The following is a 26273-nucleotide window of genomic DNA, read 5'->3' as shown; positions in this document are numbered from 1 at the left end:
TAATGGAAAATTGAAAACAATCTTGTTAGGTTGTAAAGTTGCTACATTTCTCCCCCTCTCCCCACAGGAGAGTCATTTGCAAAGTGCATTTCTGTTTCTGCAGGTGCCCAGTAACTGCTTCCATCAGCTGTTTCCATCAAGGTTTCAGCGTAGCCTCTATGGGGCCTGGCTTTGTGCAGTGTGAGTCTCTGTGCATTATGACCCAACTTTCCTTACCTGCGCCTCTGGAGCTGGGCCGGTCTGGCTGCTATTTACACAATTAACTACAACAGCACCAAATGATCTGCAAAGCGCAGGATTTCCTTGTGTGATGCCACCGGGGGGCCACCCCATGGTGTGTGGTGCCAACAGCACCCACTGTGAGGGTTCCATCTCCTTTGGAACTGCTGTGGCTCCAAACTACGCTCTCATTGATCTGATAGACCATAATGGCTCCCAAAGCTGATAGACCATAATACTACTGAGAAATCTGCGTTAAAGCTTGCACAAGGATAATTAAGGGAGCAGTTAACGTTAACAGGCTAGATTCATCCTGGGTGTAGTTCCATGGCTTTGATGGAATAACCCCAAGGATGAATTTGAACCACTGTTTTCTCTAAATAAACCATTCCTTGAATGTTACAAGCTGGCTTCAAACCACAGAAGCTGGGATGTTCAGCTAAGGCTGGGGCTGGGCATCCATCCTTAATTTGCCTCCTTGTGTCTAGCTGTAGCCAGGACACATACACATATGTACATATAATATAATGCTGTATTCTGATCTGGGACCCTTGTGATACCAAGGTGCAGTGGTAATGGGTATGTCAAGTAGGCCCTGCCTGGTTTGGTATTGGATATAACTGGGGATCACTCTCCCTTTCTTGGAGCCTGGGTTTGGTGACCTCCAGGACATGATGTCAGACCATCTTTCTAGTTGGGTGTTTACACATTATTGCTGCTGTAGCCAGGGGAGTCCAGCGCATCGAGTGGTTTCATGGTGGGCTCGTCTACTCTGATTGCGTATTGAAGGCAATGTCCGTATGATTTTCATTGCTGTGCAGCACTGAGAGGCCAGCAGTGAGTGCCAGGTTTGTAAATAACAGTTTAAAGTGTGTGTGTAAAAGGAGAAGGGAAAATAAAATGGGTGAAAATATTTTACAGTTTCCAAAAAAAGTGGATCCTTTATAACATTGGAAAAGTTCATTTCCCCAGCTGTGCTCAAGGAACAGAGTGTGACTTCCTTGGATGCTGTCATGTAGAAGAGGGTAGATTATGGAGCAATATGGAGACTTGTTATGAATTTTAGTAGCCTTCTCTTGCTGACTTGAAGTCATTAAACTCCTATTAAAGTACAGTGTATTGTTTAGGTGGAATGCATGGCAGGTTGATGGCTGTCGTTTGTATTACCCCAGTCAGGGATACACACACATATCAAATGGTGGTCCCTGCTCCAGAGAGCTCGCAGGCTAAGGGTAAGATGAGACAGGAGCTAGTTACAACACTCAGGTCAGGGCAGTACGGGGTAACAGGGAGGCACTTTGTTCTTCCTTGACCGTACTATAGTTCATCTTCTAGGCCTTGATTGTGCGAACACTTGCACCTGCAAGGAACTTCCCACCCGGGACCAGCCAAGTTGAGATCCATGGGTTACTCTTCTGAGTAAAGCTGCTCACCCGCATCAGTGTTTGCAGGATCCAGAGCTAGTTCTGTAGGTAACGTGTGGCAGGCTCACTGGTGGCTCCTGCATCTCCTCTCGCATCTGAGCAGACAGAACATGCGATCGAAGCTGATGGTTTACTTAAAGAAAAAGTCACCCTGTCAGAAATGGCTGGCCCTGTCCTGCCAGGCTGAGGAAATCTTATTGAAACTGAGTTTTAACAAATGGGAGACACAACCTGATACCTTCTTCTTTATAACCTGCCTCACTCAGCTTGTGCCCAGTGTCCTTTTTCCTTGCATTGCCTTGTTGTTTCTTATTTAGGCTCTGATTCAGCAGCTGTGTCTCTGGGTGTGTTGGGGTCCATCTGGGGAGATCTGAGTGAAGGGTCTGGTCTGAGGATTTGTAAGTTCCTCAGGGCAAGGTCTGCTCGTTATGATTGTGTGCAGAACCATGCACACCTATGGCCCTAAATGCAAATGTTTAAGAAGAACAATTCTGGTACCTGTAATTATTGGCTTGATCCTCCTGCCATTGAAGTTTTGCCATTGTGGCAGCAGGTCTAGGGATCCTTATTTTCAATTAAGAAAAAAAAATGGGGGTGGTGGTGGGAATTGGATGGACTGACAGTCCCAATTTCTTCCTCTTAATTCTGAATTTCTTTGTATTGCTGGAGAAAGTCAGGCTCTGAAAGTTACCAAAGTGTAATGTTTTTTGTGGTTGAATAATTGAGACTCTGGCAGACAAGGCTGGCAGAGCTGCAGAAAATTAGAGTTTATCTTTAGCTCAGCTGCTCTCACTTTAGAAACTGGTGACCCCAATTCCAGCCTGAAGAGTGACTTCTTCCCTAATTAATAAATCCATTAATTAATTGTGTGCATGCTGCAGCCCATTAGAGATGAATTGGGTGGCCTCCCGATCCAGTTTAGTGGATTCTCTCTACGGCCTTGCGAAAAATGTGACCAAAAGACAAACGGGACATAAACGAAAATATAATCAGATTCCCATGGGCCGACAGTGGATGTTATTGACGCTGTGACTCTTGGGTATTTCCTGGCCTATTATCTAGTGAGTTGGTGTTTGCAGATGCGCATTTCAGATTGATAGCAGAGCTTTCAGATTGTCCATAAATGGCACCCCTCAGTGGCAGCTGCAATGAAAAGAGTGGGGATGTGTGGAGAGGCTAATATAGGGCATTAGCATGGGGGTGATAGTGCCAGGAGACCCTCCCCTTCGAGAGCACTCACCACATCTGCTCTGATCTACCATAACGGCATCTGGCCTCTCTCGCGTTCTTGCTGTTGGGTAAATCGCTGAAGGAGCCCTTCACATGGAGCCCACACATGGAGGCTGGTTTTCCCTGACCTTAACGTCAGCCAGCAAACGGTGAGTGATGGAAGGGGCTCGTGCACATAGCACTGCACCTGCCGGTGGAGTTGGGATCTCTAAGCAAGAAAAGAAGCCCACGATAGAGCCAAGCTGACGATAGTGCTGCTGTGTTTGCGTCAAACTCCTTATAACTGCCAGAGCGCTAGGAAAATTGTGTTGAACAAGGCAGAAAGTCAAGCATCCGTTTGTACCTGGAGAAGGTGGATTTGAAAGAGGGCTCTGGAGTTCTTCAGTCGCATATGGAGTGGAATGTTAATTGTTTGGTGATCTGAATGAGTAGTTATGAACAGATTTAACAGACAGTACACTCCAAACTGAGTTCCCTTCAGGAGGCACGTGCTTAACCAGATAACCTCTATGGAGCTTTCACAACCAGCTATTAGTCTCCCTCCATATGTTGGCACAGTAGCTACTCTCTTCATTTATTTTTTTCTTATAGTCTGCAGAGGCTTCAACTAAAAATGCAGAAAGAATTGTTGTGCATTCTGATCCCTGATCTAATGTTTTCTCCACTGAACGTAGTTAACTGTCAGGCTCAAAATCATAATGTAAGAAATCAAAATTCCTAGTTTGTCTCTGTGGATTTTAAAAATCAAATAGGCTTTTTGCATTTTTCTCTGTGTGGCTAGTGAAAGTACACTAGTCAGTTTGGCACATCAGTTTTTAGTCTTTCAGGTGCTTATGCCTCGCATCATACTGTGCTTGTTGCACTACAAACAATGACGAGGAATTGAAAAAAAGTTTTCACTGGAATTAAATAAAAAACATCCTTGACAACATTTTCATTGGGTTTGGTTATTGTAAATATTAGGTTTTGTTTAAAAACCCAACATTCAGATTAGCTTGGCTCAGTGTCTCTTCCATAGACAAGACTGCAGAGAAAAAACTGTAGATTTGATACGGTGTTGACTCTCTTTAGCAAACAGGTAGTGACACACCTCTGTACCAGCAAAAACAACGAGGAGTCCTTGTGGCACCTTAGAGACTAACACATTTATTTGGGCATAAGCTTTCATGGGCTAAAACCCACTTCATCAGTTTCTTCCACCAGAGACTTCACTTGGTGCTATCTACGGAGGGCGGGAGGAATTTTCACAGAAGTTTAGTGCTCTGTGTCCTTTTCTGGGGCTGGCTTCGGTTCAGCAAGTCAGTTACCCTGCATTTCGGGTATGTCTACACTGCCATTAAACCCCCATGGCTGACCCGTGTCAGCTGACTTGAGCCTGAACATCTACACCACGATTTTACAGCCCCACAACTCAAGCCTCAGTCGTCTGAGTTGTTAACAGTTAACTTCAGTGTAGACGTACCCAGGGTGTTTCTTATGTTGTTCAGCAGACAGGGAGAGAGAATGAGGGGTGAGATCGAATTATTAGATCAGTAGCAACCCCCTCCTATTTCTGTCCTTTAGAAATAAAAGTGACTAACTTTCCATGTGTCTCATGTTGTGGGTAGTCAGTCCCCTGCCTGGATTTCAGTGAATGTTCACAAGAATAACTGATGCAACATTAAGAATGAAAATGCAGGCATGTTTGCAGGGACTGAGGGGTTCAGGACCTGAAGAATCCTGCTCCTAGAGCAGAGATCTGGTTTAAATTAATTTAGGGTTCGAAAGCTACAGTATGTGCAAATACAGTTTTTTTTTTTTTTTGTTTTCCTTGTACCTTGAGATAGAAAATGGATCTGCAGCATGGTTTCTTTATAAAGAGCACAGGAAGAGTCCCTCTCAAATTGGAAAATGAACCTCGAGGACATTCATTCCATCCAAAAAGGCTCTATGAATATTCTCAGAACATTTGGTACCTTCTGGCACCTATTATAGAAAGATGTAATTCCCCAACTTGGGAGATAATAAGCAGGTATTGACTTCTGCTGAGGTCATTATCAAGATTTATTCAGTCAATATGGCTTCTTGGGTCAATAAATCTTGAGGTTGATGGAGGAAGAATATATACTTGTAGACCTTATTAAAAAGTTTTCCCCTTTTTGTAACACTTTCCTATGTATATTACATGAGCATCTCTTTCTGATTTTTATTACCACATTTTTTGGTGATTACTTTTTTATGCTGCTTTAGACACATTTTTGTTTGTTACAGAGTGAGGGGAAAAGCAGGAAAGATCTTGTTTTATTTAGTAGGTTTCATGTGGGAGTGTTGCTCTGTTCTGATGTACTATTTTTTAGGTGGGGGAAGATTCCTAAGACAAACAATATATAGCTGTTTTCATCTTCAAAGCATATTACAAGCATTAGCTAATTAACTAATCTTCCCATTAGCCCTATAGCAGTATATCTGTTTTGCAGATGTGGAAGCTGAGGCTGAAGTGCTGAGTGACTTTCCAAAGGCCACAGAGATGGCTGGTGTTCATTCCGGGATTCGAACCCAGGACTCCTGGCACCCAGTCCTGTGCTTACATATTTGGCCCTTATTTCTTTCAGTTTCCAAGCCCAACATTTTGCTGAGGTTTAAGAGAGAGCAAGATGCCTTGCAGTGATACAACTCCCACTGATTTCAGCAGGGGCAGAATCAGACCCTTTAAAATCCCAAGCCTGGGGAGGTTGGTCTGTTTCTGAGCAGCAGTAGAAAGGCCAGGCTTCAGAGGAGCTGATGCTCCTGATACAAGTTTCCCCAGAGAGGTAAGCTGCCATTGGGACACATCCTGCTCTCTGTGACGGTCATTGGGGTTGAATGGAGGTAACCGAGGGCAGAATCTGGCTCATTGACTTCATCTGGAGTCACATGGGGTGACATTTCTCCCCTGGGCAGACAGGCGGGCACCAGTTGAGCCACATGTAAATCCCCAGAGCAGGGTTTAAGTGGGGTGTTAGTGGGGGCCAGGACCTTGCACAGGCTCCTCTGGACTGGGCATGGGGTGGGTGTTTGTGCAAGGGATTCGCCCCTAGTGAACACCGCTGTCAGCATTGTGTGTATTTACCTGATTGACACCGCTCAGCACAAAGCTTTCTGCCCAGAGGAGTCGGTGGCAGAGCTGTTACTGGTGAGTCAGTTGTCGGGATGATTTGGGGGAACGGCAGTCTGAGTAGAAATCGTGTTAGCAGGATTCAGAGCGGGGGTAAAACTTGTTCAGCGTCTCACTTGGACGCTGGCTTTGGTGATTCTTCACTCTTGTGTTCTCAGGAATGGCCAGTGCAGTGTCTTTCTAGTTTTGATGGAGATTGTGCACGTAGTGAGGGTGCCATTGCACACTAAACAAGTACGCTCAGAATGCAGGAAAAATGAGGGACGTTGTCTCCCACAGCAGGGAGTGTGTTCAGTGCAGCCTGTTCTGATTTCCAATGTCCCACGTAGAAAATGGCCCCCTAAAGGCAGATTCAGAACACCAAAATACATGTGCAATTTAGCACATAATTTGCACATGCAATTGCAGTGATTGTGTGCTCAGGTCAGGTGTTTGCATGTACCTGCCTTCTGAGGTTCCATAGTAAACGACTACTGGTGCACACAGATGCCTGACTTACACGTGCATTTTCAGTAATCGCATGTGTAAATGGGTTGTGCCAGGTACCTTTGCACAGAGCGCTAATGTACTGTACTGTGAAAATTTGGCCCCTGAAGCCAGAAAGATGTCAGCCATCAGAGGGCTGGGGGTTATCAGAGGAATCTAACCAAAGGTTTAGCTAGACTAGAAAGCCGAAGTGTTCATTATGTACTGCAGTGCTTGTTAATGCACAGGGACTTGCAGAGAGTGCAGCCCTTTTATCCTGACTGGTTGTATACAAGTGCTGGAAGTGATCCTTGTGTCTGCAGCCCCTGGCCCGTGTTCAAGGAATAGTCTGCAGTAACAACCCATAATTCTTGTGGGTATTGCTGTGGCGAAAGAGAGCGAACAGACTGAAATCTGCGTAGAACTTGCTACTACTTGTTCCCCTTCCTGGTGTTTTCTGGGATTCATGATACCGTGTCCCACTGCCCAGCTTTGCAAGTTTCCTTCTGTTCTAAAGCTGTTGTACTGTATTTGGGGCCCATTGCATTCAGAGTTACTGGGCCCAATCCCATGTCCCTCGCCCACCCAAAACACTCTGCATCCAGTGGCTATTCTGGGTGAGTAAGGATGCAAGATTGGGCCCAGTGTTTGTACAGCACTTCAAGGATGGAAGCGCCAAGTATTGTAACAAAGCAATGCCCACTGGGGGAATACACAGTTGTCCTTAGGCTACAATCCATGTCTAGTGGGACTTTGTGCATCCACAGGACCAGAACTTGGAGTCTCCTGGTCCAAAAGAACAGGCCCCTGCTTCTTAAACTAAATGAGTCTCTCTATAAACTGTTAGCAGTATAGGATCTATGACACACGGATGAGTATTTCTGATTCCATCCAGGAGAGGACAGTGGGACATGCATGTAGACTCTATGCGTGCGCATACACACCTTCACACCCCTCTTGGGATTTTCTATCCCGTGTGAATTTCACCTCTGTTATCCTAGGAAGACTGAATGGCAGATTCCTATGGCAGTTCAGGAATTGCTCTGGCTGTTTGGTTAGAGGGAGGGGCTAATGATTAAATCAGTTTTGTACTCATCCAGGTACATTTCATAGCAGCTGCATATGATAATATAAGAGAAAAAAAGCCAGTTGAAAGGACTGTGTGTAATCTAAGGATTGCTGTTGCTTTAGCTGAGCATTAATATTATTTATTTTGGCAGTGGCAACAAAGAGCCTTTTTGCAGAATTCCATCGGCTGGCGCTTTTCTGCTGGCTGTGTATGTTGCACAACAAGAAGAGGTCATTTGTTTTAAGTTTAGATGCTAGATTGTGTGTGTGTGTGTGTGTGTGTGTGCGCGCGTGCACACACGTACGTATATATATTTTTTTCCAAAATGGTCTCAGTGCTTTTGAATGTCGCCTCACCGTGTCATTATTTTTTTGACTAGTTTGGTGTAACGTTTTCTCAGAAGCTGAACCAGGGCCCCCGAGTATTTATTTCGCTGTAGTTTAAGTGACTCTCGGCTAACGTGGGGCTGTTTGAATATTAATTGGTCTGCGTGTGCGTGCAAGCTGGTTCTGCAACACAGATTTCTAAAAAAGTAAATAGCCAATTTGAACCTGGTGTAAATATTACTCTAGTGGGAGCTGTGCCGTGCGTCAGCTGCTCTGAATGGGGCCTGCTTGCCTGTGGGTAATGCTCTTGCTGAAGTTAGGACCTCAGGCTTTCTTTGTTTTCTTCCATCAGGACAACATAATAAAGTATTACCTGATTCCTGGCACTGAGTCTTGTAACGTGTAGCATAGGCAGAGCTACTCATCTGGGAGATCTGGGGAGAGCGGCAGCGCTGGCTAAGTAACATCTTGCTGCCTAGCCTGGCTGCATAGTGCGTTTATTCTTTATTGATAATCATACAGCATGCTGACATAGCTGCTTTCAGCCGAGGATCTCTAAGCACTTCACACACGTGACTTAATTCCAGAGAGGTAGAGAGAGAAGGTGGGGGAGGTAATATCTTTTATTGGACCAACTTCTGCTGGTGAGAGGGAGAAGTTTTCGAGCCACACGGAGGTCTTCTTCGGGTCTTTCAGTAATTATTACCACCCTCATTTTACAGGCGGCGTGAAGGAAGCATAAAGGATTTTGGTGAGTTATGTTACGTGTCTTGCCCGTTGCCACACAGCAGGACGGTAGCAGGACTGGGTATACGTGCTGCCTAGGGGACAGGCAGATTGAAGGACAGCCCAGATCAGTGGTCAGAGTTGACGCAAGAGATCCAATCCAAGCGGCAGGTACTGCGAGGCAGCAAGATAGGGTCAGGCAAGGCTGGATCCTAGTATCAGCTAGCGGGCAATGGCTTGTTGCTCAGCCAAGGTCAGAAAGGAAACAGGAAGTTTATGTATGGTCATCAGCCAATCCGGGTCAAGACCAGGTGGGCAATCAGGAAGCAGGTCAAGGAGCCCTTGAAGCTGACCCACCCAAGTTGGTGAATTCCCGGGTAACTGGATGAGTCTGTGCGGTGCAACAGCCAAGGCTGCTCCCCAAGGGTAGAGCCTTGCAAGTCTGCTTTATAGCCGTGGAGATCCATGGACCGTTTTTGAGGATTGTGGACAGGATTCGGATACAAATTTTGTATCCACACAGGGCTCTACCCAAGAACCCAGTGGGCTGGGCTTTGAGACCAGGGTCTTGCTAGCATAGAACCCGGGAGCCCCGACTTCTAGTCTTCTCCTCTCTAACCAGTGAGACAACCAAGGGTCTGCTCAGGAGTGGTGCTGAGCACCAGCAGCTCTGAATAAAGTTTGTCAGAGATACATGTGCTCAGTGCCTCTGGGAGAAGTCCCATTGGTGTTGCAGAAGGTTACGTTTCCTCATTTGCGGTGTTTGATTGGTGTGTGTTTAGTTGTTTTAGAATCAGTCTAGATTGGGGTAGTCAATTTTTTTCGTCAAGGTCCAGAGAAAGTAATAATAATAAAAAAATAAGTAAATAAAAAGATTTTGGGGTCCGTTCAAAAGCATCTGGTGGTCTGGATTTGGGCCAGGTTCCGCCTGTACGCCTGGTCTAGCACATCGGCAGGGTGATTTGATAATGAGCTGTGCTTTGATTCCTGGAGAGTTTATTGGGGTTGTACAGTTTTAGTTTATGGCGGCTGGTGGGAATAGGTTGGGTGGTAGAAAGATGTCATTTGTTTGGTTCTCATTTGAATAGCGCTAATGGATCCAGTTGTGCTGCACATAATTTTTTAACATTCTTACCTGTGCACTTCTGCTACTGTAGCTTCTGCATCAGCCAGCTTGGATTTCTGAGTTCAGGTTCTCCCTTGCCAGGTGGAGTTGGAGAAAACTATCTGCAAAAGGCAATGGCCCTACGGCTCCTAACTCACCAAGGCTCTAGTGAACATTCTACCTGATATCTAAACCCTCCTGCCCCTTTCTGAGACCCCAGACCCTCGTACAGATGTAGAATAGTGTCAGTGCGCTCTAGGCTGCTGGTGCTGCGGGGTTACTGGTGATAGCCGAAAGTTACCGACCCAGGAGTTACCGGCCCGGATCAGATGGCAGCCCCTCTAGTCCAGTGTCTTGTCTCTGAAGAAGGTGTCAAATGTGGGGTAACCTGCCTCCTATATTAGGTCTCATCCTGATCCCCTAATAGTTGGAGACTGTCTAAGGCCTGAGGTTTAATATCCCTCCCAAAACGTTTGTGGTTTATTATGATAACGATGGTTAGTTGGGTTAGCCACATTAATATCCAATCCCTTTTTGATTTATCCCCGTTCCCTTGGCAAAGCAGGGAGCACCGTATCCACTGGAACTTCTGCTTTAAACTCTCTGCAGATTTGGGAAGCCCTTGGGCGTCTCCTTATAGAGACCGTAGCGGCTTTGTCTCCTTTGTGCCCTTTGAGCTTAGAGGAGATGCCCTCATCAGAGAGCTGGGATGAGCAGGTGGCTCATGAAGAGCTGGTCAAGCTCCAGGGGCACTGGCTACACAGTCATGGTAGCCACTGTGGTTCTACTGATCTCATGAAGCTCTCCTCCCCTCCAGGGAACAATCCTCTTCAGAGTATGACACAAAAGTGTTGAATTCCCAGCCGCTAATACCACTTCCCTAGTTTCTGGGGTCATCTTTGTTTAGATAAAAAGAACAGGAGTACTTGTGGCACCTTAAAGACTAACAAATTTATTTTATTTGTTTAGATAGACCCTCTCTAAACCTCTGCCACACCGACTGTGCTGTCCTGAGTATCCCAGGTCCTTGTTAAGTACTGGGATTCCATTGTCTGGCGCTTGCCCTTATGCGTGGTGGCAGCTACAGAATGTGGAGGGCAGAGAAAAATGTTTTTTTGATTCCTCCTTAGATAGACCGTCTAGTCTGGAACTGAGAGGTTGGCATGATGGCACCACTGAGTCTAGCAAAGTCCTGTGTTCCATATGTAGAGCAGATGGAGTCTTCCTCCTTTCTGAGATGCTTATAAAGCAGCCTCAGTTCCTTGTCTGGCCGATCCTGTGTCTTTATGGTCAGAACAATGCCTTTCCTCGATCCTCTGTATCCATTCTGAGGACCTCACCTTTAGGTTTGGATTGCTGTGGAGCAAAGAGTTGAATAAAGTTCTGAGACCTTTTAACAAATAAAAACATGATAGTTTTCCTCCCCCACTCTCTTCATTTGAGAGATGTCTACGACCAGAGGTCCAGCCCGGTGTTTTGTTTCCAACGAGGGTTTGTTTCAAACACACTTAAGACGGAGAATACCATAAGCTGGGCTGTCTGAAGGGTCCGCTTGTGGATTGGAAAGGAGGGAGCTGAGGTCACTCCCTCAGCCTTGACTCCCGAAGAACTGCTGAGGAAAGAATTGGAGACTACAGAGCTGCAGAGAGAGCCATGCTCGCAGGCGGTGTCCTTTGCGTTGTCTGATGCTTTAACAGAAGATTGGGAAGACAGAAGTGGCTGGAAAATTCCCTCCTCTGCTCTGAACACATGCTGCACTCTTGGACCTAAGTGCTCCGAGCGACTGGAGGAAATATCAAACCTAGCAGATTATTTGGCTGACTGAGTAAGTGTGTTGTTCAGAAGGATACATGGAAAAATCTTGCTGCCTCCATGGTGCTATTAACCTGGTGGAGGATAAGGAGAAGTCTGGATGCTTTTGCAAAACTGGGACATTTGGAGGGAAAGGGGGAATGGCATGAGGTACGTGGTCTTGACGGCCCTGGGGATCAGCTGTTGTTCTGAGTATGCTGATAACAGATCAGGGGACGGACGGGGCAGCGTGATGGGCCAGGTAAGCCAAAGGGAGTGCTGTTGAGAGGATTAATATGTCCACTCGGGGGAAGGATCGTGAACATGGCTTTACAATCCCGGCGAGCTATAAAAGGCATAGACAGAGGAACGTTCTTGTCCAATGATCTCAGGTGTGAGTGGAAGTGACATGTGAGGGTGGGTTGCCTGGCGGGTCCTTTGTGGTGGTGTGATCCTCCGGACTAAACTCCAGGCTTTGTGTTGCCCTTCCCAGTTCCTTGCTGGTGCAGGGAGCATCTTGGCTGGTACTTGTGGGGGATGACACAATGTATTACACTGTGCTGTGGGCCGTGCCCCCCTTCCCCGCCCCCGAGCCCACAAATGGGTGGAGCTGGGTATGTAGCTCCCTCCCACCTCCACTCTCCATATTCAGTGCCCAAACTCCCCTCCCCACCCTGTGCCGTGCCTCGTGTTGGCACGCAGGGGTCAGGCCAGTGGCAGAACGCCGTTTGTGTCCGTGCAAACTGCTCACTAGGCAATGAGCTGCCGAGCTCGAAATGACATGAGTCTCTCCCAGCCTGAGTCTGATGTTTCCAGCCTTGGACTCTGTTTGCCAGGCACTCGCTGGCTGGCCGACTAACCGGGCAGTAGATGTGAAAGCTCCGCATCAAGCCCCAGCAGGCTCCAAAGGCAACACCCGGGAGGGCCAGCCCCTAGCTGCTGGGTAAGGGAAGATTCGGGACTTCCTACTAAGTGCTGTCCCCAGTCCCTGCTTGGAGTCCATGTCTCTGGCAGGTGCCTGTCACACTTGATGCTCCACCCCTAGATCTGCTCGAAGGAGCTTTCTCGCTGATTTCCCCCCTGCAAAGTTTCCTGATTGCTGCCAGAGGGGAAGGCCTGTGCTCTTTTACCGATCCCTGCTGTGTAGCCTTGGGCTCGTCTGCCCGTCGCTGGGGGCCAGGTTCATCCCTGGTGTAATTCCCACTGAAGGCTTTTGGCTTCCCTGCCTGTAAAAAGAGGAGACCACGAATACCGCCACCGACCTCCCGGGGCTGGCCTGGCACTCGGTTAGTGTTTTGTGATGGGTTTAGAGATGGGGAGTGCTGGTCGCTGTATTGTTCTGTGGAATGTGTCCTGGGCTGATGGCATCAGCCTGATGTGAGCGCTTCAGTACCTGTATTGGTACAGCATAAACTATTAAAAGCGACAAGTGTAAGTAGACCGCCATGGTTAGGCGGAGCCCCTCGTTCGTGGAGTTCTCAGTATCCTGGTTCCCCGCCCTTGAGCCGAATGGAAGTGCTACCGGACGTGCCATGCAGCAGGCTGGTAATGGGCTACATTGCAGTAATCCTCGTTGACTCTTAATTTCTGCAAGAGCCCGGCTTTCATGCTGCAAAAGCCGAACGATGGGCAGAGGTTAGATTGTACCCCATCAGTTGGCTCACGTTGCGAGTTTCGTGACCCTCGTGTAGCTTAGACTAGGAGGGGATTTGGTTTTTTCTGGTACAAAGCTTAGTATGTTGCAAAAATTGCTGCTTCTCTCTCTTACACTGTTTCTTCCTGAGCGCGGATAGTGTAATCTAGCCTACGAGTATTGCTCAGGCAAATACCTGATTAGCAAATCGTCCTGTGGAAATCCAGAGGAAGGCTGCTCTCTTTTTTTAATTTTCCACAAGGAGAAGGCTGCACAAAGCTGTGCAGCCCTGACTCCAGTACTTAAGAGTCTCCTGCTACTGTACTTTCTTCCAAATAAAAGCAGCTAATTAACATTATTCTTTAATTATTGCTTTTATCAACAAGGGGTCTGATTTGTACCAGCAGGATAGTCGCTTTCCCTCAAACTACCCAAGCGAATGCTTCAATTCCTGTTGCTTTTGAAATGAATTTGATGTCATCTGCCCATTGTCACTTAATGGGGGCACTTGGGTAATGATTGTGCGTACTAGCACTGTTAGCAGCACTGCAAGCATGTAATTTAGGCCCTTAGGCAACAGTACTTCTGAAATCTCTGGATAGTTTTGAACTCTCTGTTCTTAATTAAATATGCAATTTTTCACGGTAACCAGGTTAATTCTTTTGTGTTGTGTTGTAATACTGTTAGGAATTTTCATAGTTCTTATTAAACATTATTCAGGCATTGTGAATTCCATAATTAAAAAAAATGAAAAGAACAAAGCTTGATTCACTTCTTCCTTTTCCCTGGTTAATTTATCAAATGAATTTTGCAAATTTTTCTTTTTGTCCCCAGACAGTATGCCAAGTGTTTTAAAGGGGAAGGATTTAATTGCTCTGTAGGGATTGGTTGGTTATGAAGGATTTGGCTGTTTGATTAGTAAACCCTATTGGGAATGGTTTAATGCTCCATGATCTTAAAAATTGTCTGATTGTTGGGCTCTCCAAGGATGCTTTCCCTTTTCGTTATGTACGGCAACAGCTTCACACAAGTGTGATTATTAGGTACTGAGGAGGAAGTGAAGGGGAAGAATCTTACTTCTCTTTAAATTGGTGATCATGGGAGATTTTTCTTTTCCTCTGGCAGTGCAAAGGGAGTGATTGCTTCCTACATAACGGGTAGGATGAGGAGACAAATCAGTAGCTGTTTACATACATCATCACAGATAATGCACATTGCTGGAGTGCTGGTGGTTAAACCAAATAGGTCATATATTACGCTGCAAAAGAGCCATTCCTGTTGTGAGACCAGTTCCTGCTCTCACTTACTCCTTCGTGAATCCTGAGTAACTCCATTAGCTTCAATAATGCATCATTAACTGCAGCTGAATTGCACCAGATTTTCTCCTGGCAGAATCTAGCCCCACCAGAGCATGCTTAGGCAGAGGAAAAGAGGTTACTGGGTGACTAGTATAAAAAGAAATCTTGATGTCTGTAAAAACATGGGTGATTTTTTTTTCCTGGTATCCAGTGCTTCCAAATGCCTTTTGAGCTGAATTTCTCTTTCAAGGCCTGTTTACCAATATCTGCAGTGTAGCATAATGAAATTATACAATATGTCTGATTTATCAAGGGGCAAATCTGCAGCATTCTCTACTGCTCTGTGTCCAAATCCGTATGATATTTTCATTAGACAGTGACAGAGGAAATGGGGCATTGACATTTACTGGTAACAACAATATTAAACTGGCATAATGGCACACTGGAAAGTCCTCAGCGGTATGTGCTTTATAGCTGCACAAAACAGCTAAGCAAGGAGATGAACACAACCGGGTGTGGCCATGCTGCTAAAGCATGGGATGACCTTCCATCGGGAGGTGGCGGAAGTCTGGTTACTTGAGACAAACTAGGTTGGACCCAATATATTGTAGGGAGCAATCCTGGTGAATGTTGCCAACTCTCACAATTTTATTACAAGTCTCACAATTTTTGCATTTTTTCCGTAAAGCCTCAGCTGTGGGAATCCACATGAGAATCCCAGCTTTAATTTTACAAGATGTACGTTTGCTCTAAAGCTTGAAGTCACAAACTCTTTAGGCTCAAAAACCAGAATGCAAATAAAAAACCTAAACTTACTATTTTAAAAGAAATCTGGCTTGAAAATAATAAATCTCATGATTTCTGAATTTATGAGGTTGATGATATTAAGTAGATTACTTACTATGTCTCCTCCAGCTCCAACTCCTAACATTTTTTGGGATTAGCACACTCAATAGACACATTCAGGAGGGCTACATCCTGTCTTGACTCTTAACTTCTTTAAAACCCATTGAATGAATGGGGCAGGCTCTGATCTTACTTGTATAAAAAACTGACCTGAAGTTGATTGAAATTGAAAAGAGTCTTTCCATTCACTTCAATGGGCTTTGAATCAAGCCCTAAATCTGGAGTATCCTCTTTGATTTCAGTTTACACGGTCATAACTGGGGACAGAATTTGGCCCTGTGGGAATATCTAGGGGGCTGGAGTGATAGAATTTTGCTCTCAGGGTGGTGGTTAAGCAACCGTGTGATATGTTTCTCTTGTAAAATGGATGCTTGGTTGGTTGGATTTTCAAAATGCCATTGTATTTGAGAAAAAAAGTCAATATTTAGTAGTTCTCTTCTGTTGGTAATGCATCGATGCAGCTTTCAAAATACCTGAATTCAGTATTTAAGAGATTCTTCTTCTCAGCTCTTTAATTGTGCAAGAGGTTGAAGTGCTCGGATCCAAGAGTTTATGTAAAAGAAATAACATTTCATGTCTGTGCCACTTGGGACTGATTGCGCCATTTCTGTGGCAAGTGAAGAAAGGAGAGTGAGAGCTAGACTCGGTCAGGTCCGATGCCACTGAAGCTTTCAGAGCTTAGCTACCCTGTGATAAAAGTTGATCTCCCCCTCTCCCTCCCCCAACAACCTCCTGCAAACTGCTTAATCAACAGGATTGGCAACTTCCGATGGAAAAAAAATCTTTGAAAAATATCAAATTTTGTCTTTGGTTGTAAAAGAGTTTTATAGCTTTTTAAGACACAGCATCTGCTGCAGGCTCTCTCCCTCAGACATCTTGGGCATGGCTCCTGCGCGCTCCAAAAATGGGGTGACTCTTGCGACATGAAGCTCTGGGGGCCCGATACTGTGAGGTGCCCAGTGCCTCCTGCGAAATGCGACGCACCCTCCTTGAAGTTGCCACCTTGGTGGATTGGGACTTTCATAGTCCCTCTGAGAGAGCAGGGCATGAAAAGAATGGACAGGTGGATATTCAGTTGCATTGTGAGGGCTTCAGAAGTTCCAATCCCAAGATGATATTAGCTCCTCACACCCGCATGGCTCAGAACTCTGATCAGGCGGTCGAGGTTCTAGGATTTCCATTGCTTTATAATTGGAATTGTAACATGAGCTCAGCAAATCCTGCAGTATAATTAACTGGGAAAACTCACAGCCCCTGGTGTTGATGTTCAGCAAAACAGAATGGACTAGAAACGCTTGCGTGAAACAATTCTTGCTTTTCACTCCTCTCCAGCATCGATCCTCCATTCCTGTGTATCCATTGAAGACAGCGGGACTTTGGGGGGTGAAAGTAATGCGGCACTGGGCCTTTGAATTGCATGTGTGTGGGCATGCTTACGCTTGCGTGTGTGTGTACATCTCTCTCTCTTTCTCTCTCTCTCTCTCTCTCACTGACCAGTGGCCACCTCAGTTAAGTCTTTTCTCATCCCTATTACGAATCTGTTTTTTTTCCAGGGCTTTTCTCTTGTCTGTATAATCCCATAATTCGCCCTTGGCTGAAACCTTGGGAACATACAACTGCAGCCTCAAGGAAAAATTATTTTTTTTTGGATGACTTGAGTCCATTGTAAACTCTTCACTGGCAGCAGTTTCTAGGACTTTGCTGTCAATGGAGACAGAGCTGGGTGTAGAACGGCGGGGCGGGAGATGCTTTGTGTACAAAGGGATCACATTGTGGAAGGTGAATTAAAATACAAATGGGTGGTGATTTATTGGGTCAGCAGGGTGGTGGCAGGGGACTCAGGTGCAGTGGCTCTGCTCTTTGTCGGCCTGTAGTCCATCCTGCAGACTAGCCCCTTCTCAACACAGTCCTGGGCTGCCTTTCTCTGAGAGTGGCCCAACAGGGTGCATTCTCCTGTTCCTCAGCTCAGCAGAGTTGGGGCTTAGGGATTTCAGGGGGGCTATGCCAAGGGGAGGAGGAGGAGCCATGCTCTGCTACCAATTCCCCCGGGATCCTTGGGGCTGGGGGTTGTGGTGTGGGGGGTGCAGGGCGAGGGCTCTGGGAGGGAGTTGGGCACGGGGGGGGGGTGCGGTATGCAGGCTTGGGGCGTGGGCGGGGGCTTGGGGTGCCGGACCTGGGGGGCACTCAACTTGGGCGGCTCCCTGCAAGTGGCGACCTGTCTTGGCTGCTTCTAGGTGAAGGCGCGGCAGGCGGGGCTGCACGCTGCCCCTGCCCAGAGTCAGGGGCGGCTCTAGACATTTCGCCGCCCCAAGCACGGTGGCATGCCGCGGGGGCTCTCTGCCGGTTGCTGGTCCCACGGCTTCAGTGGACCTCCCGCAGGTGTGCCTGCGGAAGGTCTGCTGGTCCCGCTGCTCCACCGAAGCCGCGGGACCAGCGGACCCTCCGCAGGCACACCTACGGGAGGTCCACCGGAGCCGCGGGACCAGTGGACCCTCCGCAGACGTGCCACCGAAGGCTGCCTGTCTGCCGCCCTCCCAGCGACCGGCAGAGCGCCCCCCACGGCTTGCTGCCCCAAGCAGGCGCTTGGCGTGCTGGGGCCTGGAGCCGCCCCTGCCCAGAGTGCTGACTCCGCAGCTCCCATTGGCTAGGAACTATGGCCAATGGGAGCTTCCGGGGTAGCACCTGTGGGTGGAGGAGTGCGCAGAGCTGCCTGCCGCATCTCTACCTAGGAGCTGGGGATATAGACTCACCCTGTATGTCTTGCTGGCTGTCTAGCTCCTGGGTTGATGCACAGAGCTCATGCTGAAGTCAATGGAGTTCTGTCCAGAGTCTCCCTGGTCTGGATGAAGCAGACATGAAACAGGGAGCTGATATCACTACAGCCCACATGGCCCCACCTTGCGCACAGGGACCTCTCCCAGGCGTCACTACCTGGGGTTCTAGAATCCTGCTCTCCTCACTGTTTCCCTCCATGCAGATGAGCCTCCACGGGGCGGGGGGAGAGGGGAGGCATCAGGGGAGAGGCTCACTTCCCCCCTCCCAGGTCAGTGTTCTTGGGGAAGTTCTGTGCCTAGTCCTGAATTATGCCTGGATTTAATTTTATATATATTTTACTTCCCCATATGGGAGATCTGAGAAACAGACCATACAGGATGTTCCTTGGGATTTCAAAATCTTTTGCGAGAGACACTGGCTTTGTTTATGTCTTCGCAGAAGCCACATCAAGAGCGGGGAAGGTGCAGACAGCACATAATGCCAGTTTAAACCCATTTGGAGACAGTAAGTTATTTCTGCAGCACTATCGGCAGATCCTTTCTGATCATCCATTTACAGTTCTCTTCTCTTGCACATCAAAGAGCTGCCATTTTCAGAAGGGCTGCGATTAACTGTCACTTCATTCTGTACTGAAACCGGTTTCTCCACGAGCTTACTAGTAACAACTAGTCCAGACCGATCTCTTCCCCCCACTCCCTCAGTGACTGTGGAGTTACACTGAAAGCAGAATTTGACTTTTTTTATGCTAATATAATTGCAGAATAGGCTGTTACTCTGGACCATGTTCTGCATGCAGAAGTTCCCTTGATGTTGTGGGAGACTCTTGTACAAATTGTGGGTGGAAGACCACTCACTGAATGTCCCGGGGGCAGGATCTCACTTATAGCAGCATAACTTCAGCATATTTAATCAGTAAAGTCATCAGAGCTGCTCTGGACTGACACTGGCATAACTGAGAATCTGGCCCCCAGATTACAGAGCTTTGTTGTAGGGAGTTTGTATTAGCAGAGGCGCGTATAAAGACACATCAGATATGTGTTAGACACCATCCCTGGGGAGCTTGTAGAGAATCATTTACTCCACCCAAAGACAGCTTTATTGTATGCTCTTGAAATAGGCTTAAATTCAATAGCCTTGAATTGTCAACCCATGAGTAACTTGAGCTCTGGTCCTCAAACACCCCCCCTTTTGCCATTTTTGGTCATCTGCCCCTCTGTGGAGATCCAGCATCTGGAACGTGGAAGAGATGTGTGGGACTGGGACAGAACAGAGCAGGGGGCAGTGAGGCTGCAAGGACCTGATTGAGGCTTGGTTCCACCATAGGTCTCGCTAGCCTTGATCTCCACAAATGATTAGAAGAGGGAGCAAACAGCACGTTAATGAAACGTGGGAGGCGTTACAACTCCCAGTGAGTGCAGGAAAGTAATACCGATTTGACCGGGCAAAAAGCCTCTAGGCAATGCCAATTCTGCAGCATCAGGTATATAACAGCAGGTGACCTGTGAGCACTTTACATTCCCGTTGACTTCAGTAGTAGCACTGGGGGATCAGTGCCACATCTGGGCTCTGTAGGGCTTTTGCATCATTTCTACAACCTGGGGTGAGCCATGTTTTATGAAGATGCCAGGAAGTATGTTCAGCTCCCACCAAAGGCACCAAGCGCATGCAGCATCACGTGCCCCTTGGAGATGATGCTCACAATGAAATCACAGACCAGACAGGATCGATATTCGCAGGTCTAAGGATGCCCCTGGAGGATTATTCTGGTTTTAAGGAGAGGTTGGAGAGGCATTAAACTTATAAATATATTATTATTTAAGCAAAGATTCTTGTAGTCTTTGAGTTTAGTTTATATGGCGCCAGTGTTTTGCTCTGTCATATTTTATGGTTATCGCTCTAGGTGAATTAAATTGAATGACTGTACAATGCTGTCTGCATCCAGTTAGTTTTTGTTAAATAGAAAGTTTCCTATAGGGCCACAATCAAGTAGTGTTTTTTTTTTGTTTTTTTTTTTTAAGAAAGGTATTTTTTTAAAGTGTGTGGGGTTTACAAAAACTAAGGTGTATAGACATTTTTTTCCTATAAAATTTAACACACAAACATGTGAATCATCTTATGATTTATTGGACACCCAAACACAACACTTGTGTGTTAGCTTGTGAGATTCAGAAAATGAAACTGCTAGACAAGGACTAAAGGTTTCCTTAATCTAGAATCACAGAAATGTGGGGCTGGAATGGACCTTGAGAAGTCATCATGTCCAGCCCCCTGCGTGGAGGCAGAACCAAGTAAACCTAGACCATCCCTGACAGGGGTTTGTGGAGCTTGTTCTTCCAAACCTCCAGTGATGGGGATTCCACAACCTCCCTTGGAAGCCTATTTCAGAGCTTAACTTTTATAGTTAGAACGTTTTTCTTAATAGCTAACCTAAATCTTCCTGGCTGCAGATTAAGCCCATTGCTACTTGTCCTACCTTCAGTGGACATGGAGAACCGTTGACCTGTCCTCGTTATAACAGCTCTTCGCATGCCTGAAGACTATCAGGTCCCCCCTTCAGTCTCCTTTTTACAAACATTGTCTTTTTTTTTTTTTAACCTTTCCTCATAGGGCAGGGTGTCTAATCCTTTTATAATCTTTGTTGCTCTCCTCTGGACTTCCTCCTATTTATCCACGTCTGTCCTAAAGTGTGGTGCCCAGAACAGCACACAGAACTCCAGCTGAGGCCTCATGCTTGCTGAGTAGAGCCAGAGAATGACCTCCCATGTCTTACGTATGACACTCCCATTAATACATACCAGAATCACATTAGCCTTTTTCACAGCTGCATGACATTGTTGACTCCTATTCAATTTGTGATCCACTAAACCTCCACGTCCTTTTAGCCTAGCCAGTTCTTCCCCATTTTGTAGTTGATTTTTTTCCTTCCTAAGTGAAGTACTTTACACTTGTCTCTATTGAATTTCATCTTGTTGAAATCAGACCAATTCTCCAATTTGTCAAGGTTGGTTTGAACTCCAATCCTGTCCTCCAAAGTGTTTGCAACCTCTCCCAGCTTGGTCATCTACAAATTTTATAAGCGTACTCTCCACTCCATTCTCCAAGTTGTTAATGAAAATATTGACTAGTCATGGACCCAGGACTGACCCCCGTGGGACCCCACTACGTACACCCTCCTCGTTTGACAGTGAATCACTGATAACTACTCTCAGTACAGACTTTCAGCCAGTTGTGTATCCACTTACAGCAATTTCATCCAGATTGTATTTCCCTAAATTATGTAGGACAGTGTCAGAAGCCTTGCTAAAATCAAGATGCTGCTTCCTCTCTATCCACTAGGCCAGTTACCCTGTCGAAGAAGGAAATGAGGTTGGTATTCTTGACAAATCCATGCTGGCTATTCCTTATAATCCGATTATCCTCTAGGTGGTTACAAATTGATTGTTTAATAATTTGTTCCAATAACTTTCCAGGTATTGAAATTAGGTTGACTGGTCTGTTATTCTCCGGGTCCTCTTTGTTCCCACTTTTAAAATATAGATATTATGTTTTCCCTTCTCCAGTCCTCTGGGACCTCGCATGTCCTCCATGAGTTCTCAGTCAAAGATAATTGCTAATGGTTCCGAGATTGCTTCAGCTAGTTCCTTAAGTACCCTAGGACGAATTTCATAAGACGCTGCCGACTTGAATACATTTAACTTATCTAAATCTTCTTTCTTATTCTTTCCCTATTTTGGCTTGCGTTCCTTCCTCCTTGTTGTTGATATTGTGTTGAGTATCTGGTTACCATTAACCTTTCAATCTAGTGAAGAAAGATATAACAAGAACCGATGACTGAAAGTTAAAGCCAGACAAATTCAAATGAGAAATAAGGCACAAACTTTTACCAGTGAGCGTGATTACCCATTGGAACAAAGAGCCAAGTGATGGATGCTTTTGTTGTCTTCACATCAAGACTGGATGCCTTTCTGCAAGATATGCGTTAGTCAAGCACGAGTTATTCGGCTCACCACTGGGGTAGCTGGGTGTAATTGCGTGGCTTATGTTGTCCCAGAGGTCAGATTAAATGGTGTAATGGTCCCTCCTAGCCTTAAAGTCGATGAATCAACAGAAAATGTTTGCATTCAAGGTGGAATATAAATGAATCTCAGTGTGTGTGCAAAGCAAGTTTTTACAAAGCTCCTGTTGTAGCATCTTGAGAGGGTTTTATCACAAGGCCTTTGTTTTTAATATGATTTTTATCTTCTTTTTCCTTTTAGGAAAAAACACAAAGATGCATGTTGATTTGCAAAGCAATTCCATGCTGATTTGGGCTAATATAGCTGTTTTTGACTGGATAGCAGGTAGTCAGTTCTTTTGTTTAAGTTTGTAGGCTAGCGGATACACTAACTTTTCAGCCTTACAGTTTATGGCCAGATCTCCAGCCGGTGTAAAAGAGCCTACCTCCTTTGGCACCTGGGGAACTGTGTTGATTTTCCCCAGCTGCGGGGTCTGGGCCACATGCATTGCTGACATGGGATTTGAAATGAAGTCCGTGTTTCTCTAGATTTCTGGCCCAGAACAGCGCACACAGTATTTTCGCTTTTGAAAATGTGAATCCTAGAGGGTGCTGAGAGCTTTCCATTCCCACCGAAGTTAATGGGACTCAGAACCACCCAGGAGGCCCCCGCTGTGATGTGTGGAAGAGTAGAAGGAAATTCTGTTTGCTGTGTAAGGGAGGAAAGTGCTGCTTTGAGTAAAAGAGTAACTTCAAATGCAGCTCATTCCCAGCGTTGTCAGAAATGCGATATAAGCACTGAAATGGGAATGTGTCTGTGACTTTCATTATATATATATATATATATATATATATATATATATATATATATATATTTTAAGAACTACTTCTGTCCGGTGCTGTAGTAGCCTCAGTTCATTAGTTAGGGCCAAATTCTGACTCTAGTTACACCGGTGCAACCATGCTGATTCTCCCCCAGATTTCACACTACTGGCACTCCACGCTGGGGTTGCTGCAGGCGGAGCAGTGCAGGAGCAGAATCAGGCTTGCTGAATGCCATTTTGGGTGTGTAACTGTGCGAGCAGAATTGGCTCCTTAGTTATTTGCTTTGTTTTTGTTTAAAAAAGAAATAATTGGCAAATTCAGCCTAATTCAAGGTCAAGGTGCTCAGATTTTCCTGAGAAGCCAGACTTGAAGCAATGCAAAACGTAGGTGGGTAGCATATGTCTTTTTAAAAATATACTTTACACTGAGCCATGTCAATCTAGCGATTTTTAAAACAGGGAAGTGAAATATTTGCCATTAAAGCCCTAAGCCTTACTGATTTAATTCAATGTCTTTGATCATGTTAGTTGTAGGGGGGAGAAAAACCCCATTTCTCACTTTCTTTCCTTTAAATAACAGCATCTTTTAGCTGTCTGCTGCTCCCACTGTGCAGCACTGAATCCAGAAAGTCATTTTAAAATAAGGCCTAGACATCTGAAAGCTGAAGCTGAGCAGACGCTGGTAATGTATTCGCAGTCATGACACAGAGTGGCAGCATGTCATGAACTATATTCTCCGGGGACCAATGGGTCTGGGATATTGGCTTTAACCCACAAAGACTCCAGTCAGAGCGTAAATTCATCAGGCTTCCAATATTGCTGTTGGACTACTGAATAATTTACAGTTTCAGGGCCCAGCCAGGTTCAGGTCATTGGGGTTCATGGGTTAATAACAGGTTTGGTTTTTGTTGTCAGCAGCTGCCTTGATAACATATGAAAGAATCCTATTCTGTTGATTAGATTTTGAAATGGATCAATTTTTAATCAGCAGAACATCTGACTCACTCAATAAGAGTAGCATTGTAGAGACAGGATGGAGGTTCTCTTTATTTACAGGATTGTTTGTTTTTAGTAATACGCAAATACTCAGCATGGCCTCGGCCCTTCCTCCCCCCCAAAATAGCCTGACTGGATTTATCGTCAGACTCGAATCATATATTTGATTCATCGACTGATTAGTTAGTAAATCCATGGGTCTGTTTAAGAGATGAGAGTATGCGCTAACGGTTTGATTTAGTTATCCATTGTTATTGATGGAAAAACATTTACTTACTAACGAGGAAATTTTGCTTAATGGAATAATGAAAAAATGCTAGTAGAATGGTGTTTGGGGGGACATTGGCATGCTGGTAATGGGGTTCTGAAAAAGCCCCCTCCACTCGGATTGGGAAACTCCACTAGAAACCTTGGTGCAACGACAGGGATGCTGTTAGTCGGGTTATAACCATCAGGTGGGCAGAGCATCAGATGGTATCTGCATTTCAAAGTCTGCCACGTGTTGAGAAGCTAAGATCTAGCCCTGGTCTTTATCCAACTGGTGTGCTAACCCTGGCACAGAAATTGCTGTGCCTTTGCTCCCATTCATGCAACTAAACCAGCCGTGTGGAGGTGGTGTTGCAGAATGATGACACTGTACGTACATGGTAAAATCACTGCTGAGTCTTCCATGGCAGATGGGCTTGTGTCCCCAAATCACGCTACGGCCTCGGGGACGCTTGTTTCATCGCAAGGACCGGCTACGATTTTAAATGTTGTTCAAGCCCATCTACACCTCGGTCTCCAGGGCCGTCCGTGTGACGGCGTGGTCCCGTCTGCTTAGAAAGGACTATCGCTGCTGTGTCAGCACTATTATTTTCTTGCCCTACCAAATGGCAAGATCCACACATGGATCCACACGTGTGTCTTGTGTTTATTGCTCACTGATTGTATTTGATGTGAGAACGACACAACATTCCAGATTTCACCAGCTTCAGGGTCTCTTCCAATAACATCTGATGGGTTTTTCTGCCACTAGGTGACCCCCGGCAATGTTCATGAATGTAAACCCCCCAGCCCTGCCCCACTCCTGTCTTCATGTGGTGTGGGACAGCGTCTCTGGGAAATATAAATCAAACGGAGAAGGGGTGGGAATTTCTGGTGATAGAAGATCATGGGATTTCTCTCGGGCGAATCTGAGGCTTGCGTGCAATTCCACGTGGAGGTCGCCGCACAGGTGGGATCAGTGGATTCCTTGGCGGGGGGTGGGGCTGGGGATTCCACATTCTCCTTACCCCCGGGGAGAGGACAGAAAGCACTGCACGTGGCAGATGCTAGTCACGTTGTCGACGCTGTTCACAGGCTACGATGCAAGACTCTATATAAGAACCCGAATGGGACAAGACTCTCCAAGCCCCCTCTTTGTGTTGTATTGTCTGGAGAAGGAAGCTGCCCCCTAACCACTTTATGACTGTTGGATCTGCTGGTAAACTGTTGGGGCCAGGAGCTCTCTGCCCATTCACACCCACTGAGCATCTAGCCGCAGACACCCAGGATTCTCTCAGATCTGTTGGCTGTCTTCAGTATTGCTGAGCACAAGATATTGCTGACCTGCCTTGCACAGGTGGACAGGGTCACTCTTGAGTGTCTTTGCTCCTCTCTTCATAAGGAAGCTTTTTTATGAGCAGTTTATGATTTTCCCATATTTATTTGTTGTTGGCAATAATTTGCTGACTATTTTCCATGAGTAATTGTTGGGCTATAGATCGTTTGTGAGAGGTGTTGATATTAAAAACACGTGCAGTGCTGGTTAGTTTTGATTGGCTGCACAGGTTACATGGCGATTGTTTTTGTTCCCCGTGGGATGAGCACAACACCTCGATTGTGTGTTCACTTTTATACAGTTCAGAATTTGCACTCGCTGACCCTATCAGCTGATTCCACAAACGTTCCCACTAAACACATGTGCCCTATTTGTGGAAAGTGATCACGCAAGGGGCACCAACCCTACCGAAAGCAGTGTAGAGTCAGATCCTCAGCTGATGTATAAATGACAGCAGCACCGTGCGGATTAACATCATCTGAGGATCTGGCCTTCATTTTTAAATTCAATTGAAGACTGGCAACTAATTCTTCCAGCCATAATGGTAATTATGGCTCTGTGGTCAAGGGGAACTTTTCCATTGACAACAAGTCCATAACGTAACAGGGATGGGTCTTTAGACCAAGTCTGTGCATGAGCAAAGGCAAAGTTTCAGAAGGGAGCAGCTTGCCCAGTTCCATGGTTATTTTTAATATTAAAGGAGCCAAGTTTTCTTAATACATTAAAAATATCTATTTGGGGGGTGGGAGAGGGATTGTGCTGTTTACGGTTTAAGAG

At 46.0% G+C, this 26273-nt stretch overlaps 1 protein-coding gene across 8 annotated transcripts in view; it reads left to right on the top strand.

The window, feature by feature from the left end:
• CUX2 (cut like homeobox 2) overlaps nucleotides 1–26273 on the top strand; it is a 223194-nt gene that overhangs the window by 5785 nt on the left and 191136 nt on the right. The window contains exon 1 of one of the 8 annotated variants that reach the window (XM_044989888.1): nucleotides 18539–18604. The exons of the other annotated variants lie outside the window; for them this stretch is intronic. The gene's annotated coding sequence lies outside the window, so the exon portion shown is untranslated. Of the gene's footprint in view, nucleotides 1–18538; nucleotides 18605–26273 lie in introns of those variants that run through there. 8 annotated transcript variants of the gene reach the window in all.

This window comes from Mauremys mutica, chromosome 16, assembly GCF_020497125.1.
Source record: "Mauremys mutica isolate MM-2020 ecotype Southern chromosome 16, ASM2049712v1, whole genome shotgun sequence".
In the NCBI taxonomy this organism is placed as follows: Eukaryota; Metazoa; Chordata; order Testudines; family Geoemydidae; genus Mauremys; species Mauremys mutica.
The sequence above is the reverse complement of the archived record's forward strand: the minus strand, read 5'-3'. Positions and strand labels throughout refer to the sequence as shown.